Source organism: Lactuca sativa, chromosome 3, assembly GCF_002870075.4.
Source record: "Lactuca sativa cultivar Salinas chromosome 3, Lsat_Salinas_v11, whole genome shotgun sequence".
Taxonomy (NCBI): Eukaryota; Viridiplantae; Streptophyta; class Magnoliopsida; order Asterales; family Asteraceae; genus Lactuca; species Lactuca sativa.
The window spans coordinates 251,949,041-251,962,949 of record NC_056625.2 but is presented as its reverse complement, the minus strand read 5'-3'; the positions used below and the strand labels follow the sequence as shown (position 1 = coordinate 251,962,949).

Below are 13,909 nucleotides of genomic sequence, written 5' to 3'. Positions count from 1 at the left end.
GATTTACCAAAGCCATGAAAAGAATGAAGTTTGAACAAAGTCTGGGAGATCATAGTTTATTTGTCAAATGATCAAAAGACGGGAAGACTACTGCATTAATCGTCTATGTGGATGATATAATCGTCACAGGAGATGACGTGGAAGAGATAAAGATGTTGAAATTGCAATTATCAAAGGAATTTGAGATCAAGGACCTAGGAAGACTCAAGTACTTCCTAGGAATTGAAGTTGCACACTCTAAGGCTGGAATTTTTATTTCCCAACAAAAAATATATTCTGGACCTTCTTAAAGAAACAGGAACGATGGGTTGCAAACCTTCAGAAATTCCTATGGATTACCAGTGCAAACTTGGGAAAGGACTGGATGGACAGGAAGTTGATAAGGGACGCTACCAAAGATTGATTGGGAAGTTCATTTATTTAGCACATACACGACCCGATATAGCCTATGCAGTAAGCGTACTCAACCAATACATGCACGCTCCTCGAGAGGTACACTTAACAGCCGCATACAAGGTTCTTCAATATCTCAAGGCTACTCCAGGAAAAGGAATCTATTTAGAAGAAATGGGAGACTAGACTTAGCAGCATATACAGACGCAGATTGGGCTGGATCCCCTCTTGATTTCCGATCCACCTCAGGATATTGCACCTTTCTTGGAGGTAACCTGATCACATGGAGAAGTAAAAAGCAATCGGTCGTCTCTAGATCAAGTGCTGAAGCTGAGTTTCGAGCAATGGCTCAAGGCATATGTGAACTTCTTTGGATACGAATCATCCTAAGGGACCTTGGTATCAAGTATGAAGGTGTTATGAAGCTCTATTGCGACAACAAATCTGCTATCAACATTGCTCACAATCCTGTACAACATGATTGCACCAAGCATGTGGAGATTGATCGCCATTTCATCAAAGAAAAAATAGATAGTGGACTCATATGCACTCCTTACATTCCTAGCAACCAACAACTGGCAGACGTTCTAACAAAAGGACTCCTTAGTTCTTTGTTTCAAGACATCACTAACAAATTAGGAATGGAAAACATCCATTCAACAGCTTGAAGGGGGGTGTTGACAACTCAAGCTGTTGACAAAACAACAATAAATTCACCAGAATACCAGATCACAGAATTGATTTCCAGCTAATTAATTCCCTGATTCCTAGCTGATTGATTTATCTTTGGAAATGATCTGATGTTGTATATATGTATAGTAATTAGTGTAGATGATTTCTTTCCATTCCTAGGTCCCAAAGATTGTACTATATATAGTGTTTTCAGTTTTCATGAATATACACGACATTTTACAAAACTTTTTTGTTCAAATACTCATTCATGTCACCATTTTTCAGCATCGAGAATCTGCTCTTTCATATTGTCTTTCTTTCTTTTCTGCCATTAAATATGACATTAACGCATAAGCACTTGTTTCTTTGGAACTGAAACTGGTATTGTTGCAATGAAGGTGGTTTGGTCTCTAAGATCCATCTCTTTCTGGAACACTAACAATGAGAACGCACTTGGCAACCTCTCCATTTCATGTTCTTGAATTTAAGCTCAAATGGTTTGGAAGAAGAAAACCCATCAACGAATGGAAGGCTAGCACAGTTGGGATAACTTCGATTTAAGCAATATAACTGTAGGGGAAGAACCATTGCAGGAACAACGGTAACTTGTTCTATTATTTTTTGGTATAAAATTTGGGTCAAAGTAACTTGTTACATCTTCTGTAAACAAACTTTAAACTATAATGATTGGGTAAAAATATATTTGTAGTTACTTTCCTTTAGTTAAAAACTTCAATACTGAAATGTGGACAATTGCAACTTGCAACTTTGAGGGCCACAAAATTGTGGTGTGCATTTGTTTTAACCCCATCTCTACAATAAGCAATAATTCAGATTGTTCTCCCTGTACATATATTTCATCATCTCCAGAATAAACAATTATTGATACATTCTCTCTCTGCATCCTTTCATCCAAATCTCTATTTTATATTCTCTGCTCTTACAATAAAGCAATGGCTGAAATCGTTCTTTCTGCATTATTGACGGTAGTCTTTGAAAAACTTGCCTCCGAAAACTTGAAGAAGATCTCTCGCTCCAAGGGAGTTGATTCTGAGCTCAAGAAGCTGAAGAGGTTATTAGAGCAGATCCAGGATCTGCTTAATGATGCTTTACAGAAGGAAATATCTAATAAAGCTGTTAAAAGATGGTTGAATGGTCTCCAACATTTGGCTTATGACATTGACGACCTACTTGATGATTTGGCAACTGAAGCTATGCATCGTGAGTTGACCGACGAATCTGGAGCCTCAACCAGCTTGGTAAGAAAGATAATCCCAACTTGTTGCACAAATTTCTCACTAAATAGTAGGATGCGTAGCAAGTTAGATAATATTACCATCAAGTTACAAGAACTGGTAGAGGAAAAAGATAATCTTGGTTTAAGTGTGAAAGGTGAAAGCCCAAGACATACCAACAGAAGATTACAGACCTCTTTGGTAGATGCATCTAGCATTGTTGGTCGTGAAGGTGATAAGGATGTTGGATTAGGTGTCTAAGCCCATAACTATAATTGGTATGTACTTGAATTAATAGCAGCACAGTCCTTTTGGGTTGCCCTCAAACCTAGCAACCAGACAAGGAAATTATGAAAGGAGAGATATTAATTTATTATAAGATTAATAAATTAATATAAATGAATTTATTAATATGTTAAAAGATTAATATATTAATAAGAAATCATTTTGTTTAATTAATTGTTAGCCAGAAATTAATTAGAATTAATTTTGGGGTTAAAAGAATTAATTATAAGGTGCAGGGACTAGTTTGCAATTATCTAATAGTTGAGTGGAAGGCTCTAGAACTCCCTTGGATAAGGGTGGACGAAATCTTTAGGGGAAACCCTAATAATTTCGTCCATAGGGGCTTGGATAAGGCCCTTGGGTTTGCTTAGGCCCTAAGCAAAGGATCCCCTAAACCCTAGATCCCTCAGCTATGTAAGGAGCCTCCTGGTTCATGTTTTGGTCACTCTTTTCTCTTGAAGAAACCCTAAGGGCCGAAATTTTGCATACTCCCTCTCCCCTTTCTCCTCTACTTTCCTTCTTGCTAGTTTGGGAGTGATTCCATTAGAGGCATTACACTTGTGGTGCTAAGCTTCCAAGAAGATCAAGATCAAGATCAAGGGAATTATCAATTGTTTACTATAACAATTGAAAGGTATGTAATTACTAAACCCTAGTTTGTAAATTTCGATTATAGCCTCTCTCCTCTAGGGTTCTTGTTTTGCAATTCAAAGTTGTATGTTCAATAGATAAAACATAGATCCAAAGTAGGTTGCATGTGAACTTAGGAATTGTTTTCTAGTTTATTTGTTTTACCTAAAACCCATTAGTGGTATCAGAGACATTGTTTGTTTTAAATTGAATTGTTATAATTGTTGAATTGCAAATTAGGGTTTATAGCTATTAAACCCTAAAGGCCATTTTTTTCGATTTTTAGGGTTGTGGATCAAAGGGTTTTGAAAACCCTAGCCTCCAAAGAACCCTAATTGAAATTAGGGTTAGGGTTTTGAAAACCCTAGCCTCCTCCCTTGAAAATTTCGAAATATGCTATAAAGATTAGGGTTTCTTTGTTTTGGATAATAGTTGCCTTATTGGATAATTGAGAAAAATAAGGAAATTATCCTATCCCCATATTTTCGAAATCTAGAAGGGATATGGATTAGGATTAAATTAATTGTTTAATTTAATTAGATAATCCTTACAAGATTTAATAAATTAATTAAAAGTTAATTAATAGATAAATATTAAATCTAATTAATTGGTTTATTTAAATTTAAAATTTAATAGTTTAAATTTCGAAAAAATTTATATAAACCCTTGGAGTTTTAAAATGTTTTAAAACACACCTTATATATATATATATATATTATAATTAAAAGTTAAATATTATATATGTATAAGAATATAGTCAGTCAAATCGCTAGTATGCCTCATTCACGAAGCTAGTCTATAAGGGGGGTATAAGGAAATTGCCTATAAAATGGTAGTTGAATGGGTGTCCACTCTCACCCACCGCTTCCTTGATTAGTGGAGGGTCGTTAGCAGAACGGATTTGATAGGACAACTACTTCCCATTAAAAGTATAATGCTATTAAAGAAAGTACTAGAACACTATTTTTCAAAATCCCAACTCTAGTTACTTTAGGAAAAATGTGAAAAGTATGCTAATCCATGAAATTGCACATTATGCTTTATTGGTCGTTAGTGGAGCGTGTGTGGTTAACCGGCACACTAAAAGGCACTAATAAAGAGTAGTAATGGGTATCTTATAATTATCATTTTGATGGAGCGTGTGTGGTTTACCGGCACATCAATAGTTAATGATAAAGACAATAAGGTTACCAAGCACATTTGCATGGTTATTCACATCTAGTTTGTGATCCTTGGTATCCCAGTCACAAATAGTAGAGCATAATCCGAGATTAAAACATGCCATTAAATAGTTTTAATGTATCTCAAAAGAATTAGGAATTTCACTTCGTTTATTTTGTCTAATGGTGGAATTGGTGAATCGTCATTCACCTACCTTTATGAGATTTGAACTTGGATCTCGGCATCCCATTTCTAAGTTGTAAATCGTCATAGTTGGGTCCTAACCTTGATATGATATCTTTGGGTTATTATATTGAGGTGTCTTGTAATCTAACTAAAACTATCTTTCTTTTCAGATGTCTACTCCTGGAAACACTTCTGCTTCATCATCCTCCAGCCACAACTTCTCTCTACTAAACATCTGCTCCAAAGTCGTTATGGATGGCTCCAACTATAACGATTGGATGCGTAACATCAAGATGGCACTTAGATTCGAGGACAAAGAGTATGTCCTTGAAAAGGAGCTCAAAGAACTTGATGAGTCAAAAGCCACTCCCAAAGAGTATGCTGCCTACAAGAAACACTATGATGATGCTACCAAAGTGGCATGCATCATGGTTGCAACCATGTCCCCAGAATTACAGAGGTGCTATGAGGACTACTGGCCTTTTGAGATGAACAAGGACCTTATGGAAAAGTAACATAAGTGAGCTCGTCAAGAAAAGTTTAAGGTAGTTAAGTCACTCATGGCTTGCAAGATGAAAGAGGGGGAATCGGTTGTATCTCATGTGCAAAGAATGCAATGCTGCATAGAGCGTTTGGTCAAGCTCAACATTCACTTCGATGAGGAATTGGCCATTGAAATGGTCTTGAACTCGTTGCCTGATTGTTATGGTCAGTTTATCTTAACTTACCATTTGAACAACACTGAGCAGACTTTGGCCCAACTGCACAACTTGTTGCAGACAGCTGAGGCAGGGATGAAGGGTAAAAGTATACCCTACACACCTGCAAGTGCCCCTGTCTTGGCCATTGGACAGGGAAAGGGGAAGAAGAGGAAAGGTCCTCCCAAGCAAAACTGGAAGAGCAAGGCTCAAGCTGTGTCATCTAGTAATGGCCCGAAGGCTAAGCCCAATGGTTCCACTCCCCATGTTTCTGATCCAAAAGAGGCCATTTGCTTTTACTGCAATCAAAAGGGGCATTGGAAGAGATCTTGCCCACAATATCTGCAAGATATCAAGGATGGCAAAGTGAAGCCATCCTCGGCAGGTATTTACACTATTTCTGCAAATAACTCATTATCTTCTCATTCATGGGTCCTTGATACAGGATGTGGTTTTCATATCTGTTCTGATTTGCAGGGGCTAAAGGAAAGTGAGGAGATAGAGCATGGGAGGATAAACTTGATCATGGGGAACAGAAAGTCTTCACCAGCGACCAAGATCGGAATTTATCAACTATTGCTTAGTAATGATGTTAGATTAGACTTAATAAATTGTTGCTATTCGTCTGAGATGACGAGAAACATTATTTAATTTCATGCATTGTTCAGACAAGGTTTTAAATATTCTTTTAATGATTTGAATGGTTCAATTTCTGTTTATAAGAATGGTGTTTTTGTGTTTGAAGCTTTACCTTGTGATGGTGTGTATGAAACAGTGACTTGTGTTGATAGCTTAGGAAATAGTGTACTTAATATTGACTTGTCTAATAGTGTAGACAAGGCATGCTTGTGGCATTGTCGTCTTGGACACATTAACAAGAAACGCATAGCCCAACTCCAAAAGGATGGAGTGTTGGAATCATTTGACCTAAAATCAGATGATATGTGTGAATCTTGTCTTTTGGGAAAGATGACAAAATCACCATTCACAGGGTCTTGTGAAAGAGGTGAAGGTCTGTTGGATCTCATACACACAGATGTGTGTGGGCCCTTCAGATCAACCACAAGGGATGCTAATCGATTCTATGTGACTTTCACTGACGATTATAGCAGATATGGTTACATCTACTTGATCAAACATAAGTCAGAAACCTTTGAAAAGTTCAAAGAGTTTAAGCATGAAGTCGAAAATCAATTGGGTAGAAAGATCAAGATACTTAGATTCGATAGAGGCGGGGAGTATCTTAGTACCGAGTTCAACGAATATCTGAAAGAATGTGGGATAGTCTCACAATCGACTCCTCCTAGGACACCACAGTTAAATGGTGTAGCTGAGAGGCGTAATCGAACCTTGTTAGACATGGTTCGTTCTATGATGAGTCGTGCCTCGCTTCCTATTCACTTCTGGGGGTATGCCTTAGAGACAGCCGCCCACATCCTCAATCTTGTCCCTACAAAGAAGGTTGCCAAAACACCTCACGAAATGTGGACAGGGAAAGTTCCCTCGTTAGCACATATTAAAGTATGGGGTTGTGAAGCTTTCGTAAGACGAGAGACTCACGACAAGCTAGCAGCTAGAAGTGAGAAATGTGTTTTCATTGGTTACCCAAAGCAGTCTTTTGGATATTTGTTCTACAGACCTAGTGAAAACGTGGTGTTTGTAGCTCGAAGAGGAGTCTTTCTGGAAAGAGAACTCATATTCAAAGAGGACAGTGGGAGTACCATTGACCTTGAAGAGATTCAAGAGTCAACTAATGAAGGAACCTTATATGACACTAGCACTCAACCAGAGGAAACAGTTCCTGTTGAACCGGTTGATACATCATTACCTCTTCGAAGATCCACTAGGGTGAGTGTGCCACTTGAGTTGTATGGTTTTCATATTACTTCAGATGGTGACACATTCATAAGTGACAGAACATTGGTAAACTTAGATGAACCAGTCACTTATAAGGAAGCAATGGCAGGCCCAGAGGCTTCCAAGTGGAAAGAGGCAATGGACAGTGAGATTAAGTCCATGTATGACAACCAAGTTTGGAATTTGGTTGATAGTGCACCAGGTCGGAAGACAGTTGGGTGCAAATGGATCTTCAAGAAGAAGACAGACATGGATGTGAATGTGCATACGTTCAAGGCTCGACTGGTTGCAAAAGGTTTCACTCAAACCCCAGGGGTTGACTATGATGGGACTTTTTCGCCGGTGGCTAAGATTAAATCTATTAGGATATTGCTCGCCATAGCTGCCTTTCATGACTATGAAATCTGGCAGATGGATGTCAAGACTGCCTTCCTTAACGGGAAGTTGGCTAAGGATGTTTACATGAGTCAGCCAGAGGGTTTTGTTGATGCAAAGTTTCCCAATAGAGTATGCAAGCTTGAGAAATCCATTTATGGATTGAAACAAGCATCTCGCAGTTGGAATCTTTGCTTCAATGAGAAAGTCAAAGAGTTTGGTTTCTCTAGAAGTGAAGATGAGTTTTGTGTGTATATCATGGCTAGTGGGAGTATAGTAACTTTTCTGGTGTTATATGTCGATGACATATTACTCATTGGCAACGACGTTCCAACCTTGAATGAAGTTAAGTCTTGGCTTGGAAAGTGTTTTTCCATGAAAGACCTAGGAGAAGCCGCCTATATTCTTGGGATTAGAATATTGAGAGATAGAAAGAAGAGACTAATTGGACTTAGTCAGAGCACATACTTGGATAAGGTACTAAAGAGGTTTAGTATGGAAAATTCCAAGAAGGGAGAGCTACCTATCCAGAGCAATACCAAATTGAGTAAGACTCAATGCCCGAGTACAGATGAGGAAATAGATGACATGAGTCGTGTACCTTATGCTTCCGCTGTCGGATCGATCATGTACGCTATGACATGTACTCGCCCTGATGTGGCATTTGCTTTGAGCATGGTCAGTCGCTATCAGGGAAACCCAGGTACAGCTCATTAGATAGCCGTGAAGAATATACTCAAGTATTTGCGAAGAACAAAGGACTGGGTCCTTGTACTTGGTGGAAATGATACTTTGAGAGTAGATGGTTACAGTGATGCCAGCTTTCAGACGGATAGAGATAACTTCTGTTCTCAGTCAGGCTGGGTATTCTTATTAAATGGAGGAGCAGTTACTTGGAAGAGTTCCAAGCAAGATACGGTGGCTGATTCTACTTGTAAATCAGAGTACATAGCAGCAAGTGAAGCGTCGAAAGAAGCAACTTGGTTGAGGAACTTCATCGGGGATCTCGGAGTTGTTCCAACCATCCAGGAGCCTATGGAACTGTTCTGCGATAATGAAGGAGCGGTTGCCTTGACAAAGGAACCGAGAGATCATGGTAAAACTAGACATATCGACAGAAAGTACCATTTCATCAGACATTGAGTAGAAGAAGGCCATCTTATAGTGAAGAGGGTGTCATCTGAAGATAACCCAGCAGATCCCCTCACAAAGGGTCTGAGTAGGGCTAAGCATATTCAGCATGCTCGGAGCATAGGACTGAAAGATGATATTAGTTTTAGTAGTTAGATTAGTTTTCTGAAACTTGTAACAAAGTAAATGTAATTAACTTTTGGTGATTAAATAATAAAGTATTATTTATAAGTTTGGGTTCTACCTTTTGTCAATTGTTTATTATTGTGTTTCATTTTTGCATGTTTTACTTCCCGAATAATAAGATTATTCAAACTCCACAGTCGCTCGTACTTTTGGAAGTAAGTAGTGAATCAAGACTGTCATGAACTGGATTGTAGATTGTCTAAGGATAGACATGGCAATGTATTTGCTGCAACGTTCATGAGTACTCAGAAATTGAGATTTGAGTATTGGATAAACCCTCGCTCAGAGTATTACTTCATGGAATTCATCACGAGTAATACTGAGACGATAATATCTTATAATCTTGAAACAGAGATATATGACTTGTGATTTGCAAGTCGGCTATGCATTGGTGATACGAAAACACATCAGTAACTTGGTGTTATAAAACGTATTATCATGTATGGTTTGATGAGTAAAAGATACAAGCATATGAGTCACTGTTTATTCGTTCCTTTTGCCCTAACGGGAAAAGCGATATCTGTGGGCCCCTCGATGATTTGGTGTTGACTTGTGTGCTGGGCCTAGCCAGGACTAAATTGATGTGTTCAATTAGAAGTCCTACATCATCACAAATCAGGAATCGGGAAACACAGATTCTGGACAAAGAGGTTGATTGCATTCCATGTCTTTTATCTAGGGATATCTAGCAGAACGAAGGATTATATGATCACTTATCTTAGGACACGTAACTGACTGGGTCAGAGTTCGGCAGCAGCTTTTTGGAAGCTACAATTTGCTGGTCAAATGTAGAAGGCATACTAGCAATTATAGTTACAGACTTATCCAAGTGGGAGACTGTTGGATTAGGTGTCTAAGCCCATAACTATAATTGGTATGTACTTGAATTGATAGCAGCACAGTCCTTTTGGGTTGCCCTCAAACCTAGCAACCAGACAAAGAAATTATGAAAGGAGAGATATTAATTTATTATAAGATTAATAAATTAATATAAATGAATTTATTAATATGTTAAAAGATTAATATATTAATAAGAAATCATTTTGTTTAATTAATTGTTAGCCATAAATTAATTAGAATTAATTTTGGGGTTAAAAGAATTAATTATAAGGTGCAGGGACTAGTTTGCAATTATCTAATAGTTGAGTGGAAGGCTCTAGAACTCCCTTGGATAAGGGTGGACGAAATCTTTAGGGGAAACCCTAATAATTTCGTCCATAGGGGCTTGGATAAGGCCCTTGGGTTTGCTTAGGCCCTAAGCAAAGGATCCCCTAAACCCTAGATCCCTCAGCTATATAAGGAGCCTCCTGGTTCATGTTTTGGTCACTCTTTTCTCTTGAAGAAACCTTAAGGGCCGAAATTTTGCATACTCCCTCTCCCCTCTCTCCTCTACTTTCCTTCTTGCTAGTTTGGGTGTGATTCCATTAGAGGCATTACACTTGTGGTGCTAAGCTTCCAAGAAGATCAAGATCAAGATCAAGGGAATTATCAATTGTTTACTATAACAATTGAAAGGTATGTAATTACTAAACCCTAGTTTGTAAATTTTGATTATAGCCTCTCTCCTCTAGGGTTCTTGTTTTGCAATTCAAAGTTGTATGTTCAATAGATAAAACATAGATCCAAAGTAGGTTGCATGTGAACTTAGGAATTGTTTTCTAGTTTATTTGTTTTATCTAAAACCCATTAAAGGATGCATTGCTCCATAAGCTACTCGAGGATGAACCAAGTGATAGAAACTTTAGCATCGTACCCATAGTTGGTATGGGTGGGGTGGGTAAGACCACTCTAGCTAGACTTTTGTATGACGAAATGCAAGGGAAGGCTCAGTTTGAACTCAAGGCATGGGTTTGTGTTTCTGATGAGTTTGATATATTCAATATAAGCAAAATTATTTTCCAGTCAATAGGAGGTGGAAGCCAAGAATTTAAGGACTTAAACCTCCTTCAAGTAGCTTTAAGAGAGAAGATCTCAAAAAAAAAAAAACGATTTCTACTTGTTCTTGATGATGTTTGGAGTGAAAGCTATGCCGATTGGGAAATTCTGGAACGCCCATTTCTTTTAGGGGCAGCCGGAAGTAAAATTATCATGACGACCCGGAAGCAGTCATTGCTAACCAAACTCGGTTACAAGCAACCTTACAACCTTTCTATTTTGTCACATGACAGTGCTCTCTCTTTATTCTGTCAGCATGCATTGGGTGAAGGTAACTTCGATTCACATCCAACACTTAGACCACATGGCGAAGGCATTGTTGAAAAATGTGCTGGTTTGCCATTGGCTTTGATCGCACTTGGGAGGTTGTTGAGGACAAAACAGACGAGGAAGAATGGAAGGAGTTGTCGAATAATAAAATATGGGAGTCAGTAAAGGGAGATGAGATTGTTCCAGCTCTTAAACTAAGCTACAATGATCTTTCTGCCTCTTTGAAGCAGTTGTTTGCATACTGCTCCTTGTTCCCAAAAGATTATGTGTTTGATAAGGAGGAGTTGATTCTGTTGTGGATGGCAGAAGGGTTTTTGCACCGATCAACCACCAGCAAGTCAATGGAACGCTTGGGTCTTGAAGGTTTTGAAGCGCTGCTGTCAAGGTCATTTTTTCAACATGCACCTGATGACAAATCATTGTTTGTGATGCATGATATCATGAATGACTTGGCAACATCTGTGGCAGGAGATTTTTTTTCAAGGTTAGACATTGAGATGAAGAGGGAATTTAGGAAGGAAGCTTTGGAGAAGCACCGCCATTTCTCATTTGTTTGTGAGAAGTACATGGTTTACAAAAGGTTTGAGGCATTCAAAGGTGCTAGAAATTTGAGAACATTCTTAGCAGTGTATGCTGGGAAAAAAGAAAGTTGGTTCACATTTTACTTATCAAATAAGGTCCTTGATGACTTACTTCAAGAGTTACCTTTGTTAAGGGTCCTCAGTTTGTGTCAACTTAGAATAAACGAGTTACCTGAATCTATTGGTAGTTTGACGCACTTGCGTTATCTTAATTTATCTGGAACTAACATCAAACATTTACCCGATAATGTCAGCAACCTTTATAATTTACAGACGTTGATAGTTGCTGGCTGTTACGGTTTGGAAAAGTTGCCCGAAAGCTTCTCAAATCTTAAAAATTTGCGGCATTTTGACATGAGGGATACTCCATGTTTGAGGAAGATGCCCTTAGGGATTCTTGAGTTGAAAAGTCTACAAACTCTTTATGGGATGGTTATTGAAGGAGGCAATGGATTTTCAATAATTGAGCATAAAGATTTAAAGAATCTCCAATGGAAAATTTCTGTTAAGGGGCTGGAAAAACTGCAAGGCTCAATGCATGCACATGAAGTGAACTTATCTGAAAAGAGGCCAAGTGAGTTAGAGTTGGAATGGAGTGATGAATTTGATGGTTCTCGGAAATAAACACTTGAAAAGGAGATCCTGAATCTGCTGAAGCCTTGTAGTGATTATCTAAAAAAGCTTAAAATTAAGTCATATGGAGGTATAGAGTTTCCAAGTTGGGTTGGGGATTCCTTGTTTCATTGGTTGGTTGATGTGTCGATAAGTGGTTGTAAAAAGTGTACATCTCTACCGCCACTTGGGCAGTTACTATTACTTAAGGAGTTGTATATTGGAGGGATGAATGAGGTAAAAGTTGTGGGTCCGGAGTCACTTGGGACCGGTCTTGCATTCCCATCACTTGAAACTTTACGTTTCAAAGATATGAAAGGGTGGGAGGCATGGTCAACCAATAATAATGGGGTACTTGTGGATACAGCATTTCCATGCCTTCAAGAGCTTCGTATTGAAAGTTGTCCTAATTTGGTTAGAGGCTCACTTGAAGCATTACCTTCACTGAGGGTATTAAGGATAGGTTGGTGCAGTCATGAAATGTTAGGAAGTCTGGTTCGTGTAGCTTCATCAGTCACCAAGTTGGAGATAAGTTGTATTTCAGGACTTAATGATCAGGTGTGGGGAGGTGTTATAGAGTATCTTGGGGAAGTTGAAGAAGTAAGCGTCAGAGAGTGTGATGAGATAAGATACTTGTGGGAATCAGAAGCAGAGGCAAGTAAGGTTCTTGTGAATTTAAGGAAGTTGGATGTAGCTGGTTGTTCGAATTTGGTGAGTTTAGGAGAGAAAGAGGAGGATAATTGTGGGAGCAACCTAACATCTCTTATGAGCTTGACCTTATTGGGTTGTGACAACTTGGAGCATTGCAGCTGTCCAGATAGCCTCAAGTCACTTTCCATCCAGAATTGTGATAATTTGTTGGAAAAGGAGTTGCTAGGAGGACGAGAAAAGTCTCTGATAAACTCAAGCATACTGATGCTTGAATCTGTATTCATATTTAATTGGCCAAATCTGAAATCGATCACTGAATTGGGTTACTTCAATCACCTCAGGGATCTCTACATTAGCAATTGTCCATATATGGATTCATTTCCTGACCACGAGTTGCCGAAACTCAATGTGTTAATTCATTTGTCAATAACATATTGTCAAAGTATGGATGCTTCCTTTTCAGGTGGGCTTTGGCCTCCAAAATTGTGTTCCCTTAGAATTGGGGGGGTTAAAGAAGCTCATTTCAAAGTGGGGCCCACAGACTTTTCCAACCTCACTTTTGAATCTATCTTTAATAGGTGGACAGTCGGAAGATGTGAGTAATTTCAGTCAGCTGTCCTATCTATTTCCTTCAACTCTTACTACTCTTCACATAAGAGGATTTGAGAAAGTGGAATCAGTTTCAATGGGACTCCAAAACCTCACCTCTCTCCGGCATCTCTTCATTAAGAACTGCCCAAAGATGATAGATCTACCAGAAATGTTGCTGCCTTCACTTTTGAGTTTGGAAATCTATGGATGCCCACATCTGAAAGAAAGGAGTAGTAAAAGAGGCTCCTACTGGCCCCTCATATCCCTTATCCCCCTCACCTTCATATTCTAAACAGTTACAAACTTAATACGAAGGTATGCTTCTCCCTCTGCCTTTGATAAATTATAAAAATAATAATTGATTTTGCTTTCATTCAATCAGGAAAATGCAAATATTATATCAACATAAACATTTATATAATAAAAAATATGTTTGCATGTCAATATATGGTTGTTAACA

The 13,909-nt window shown here is 38.4% G+C and overlaps 1 pseudogene; it reads left to right on the top strand.

Annotated features, from left to right (window-relative positions):
• The first annotated feature begins 2,018 nt into the window (after positions 1 to 2,018).
• On the top strand, positions 2,019 to 13,741 carry LOC111911533 (putative disease resistance RPP13-like protein 1; annotated as a pseudogene).
• The last annotated feature ends 168 nt before the right edge of the window (positions 13,742 to 13,909 follow it).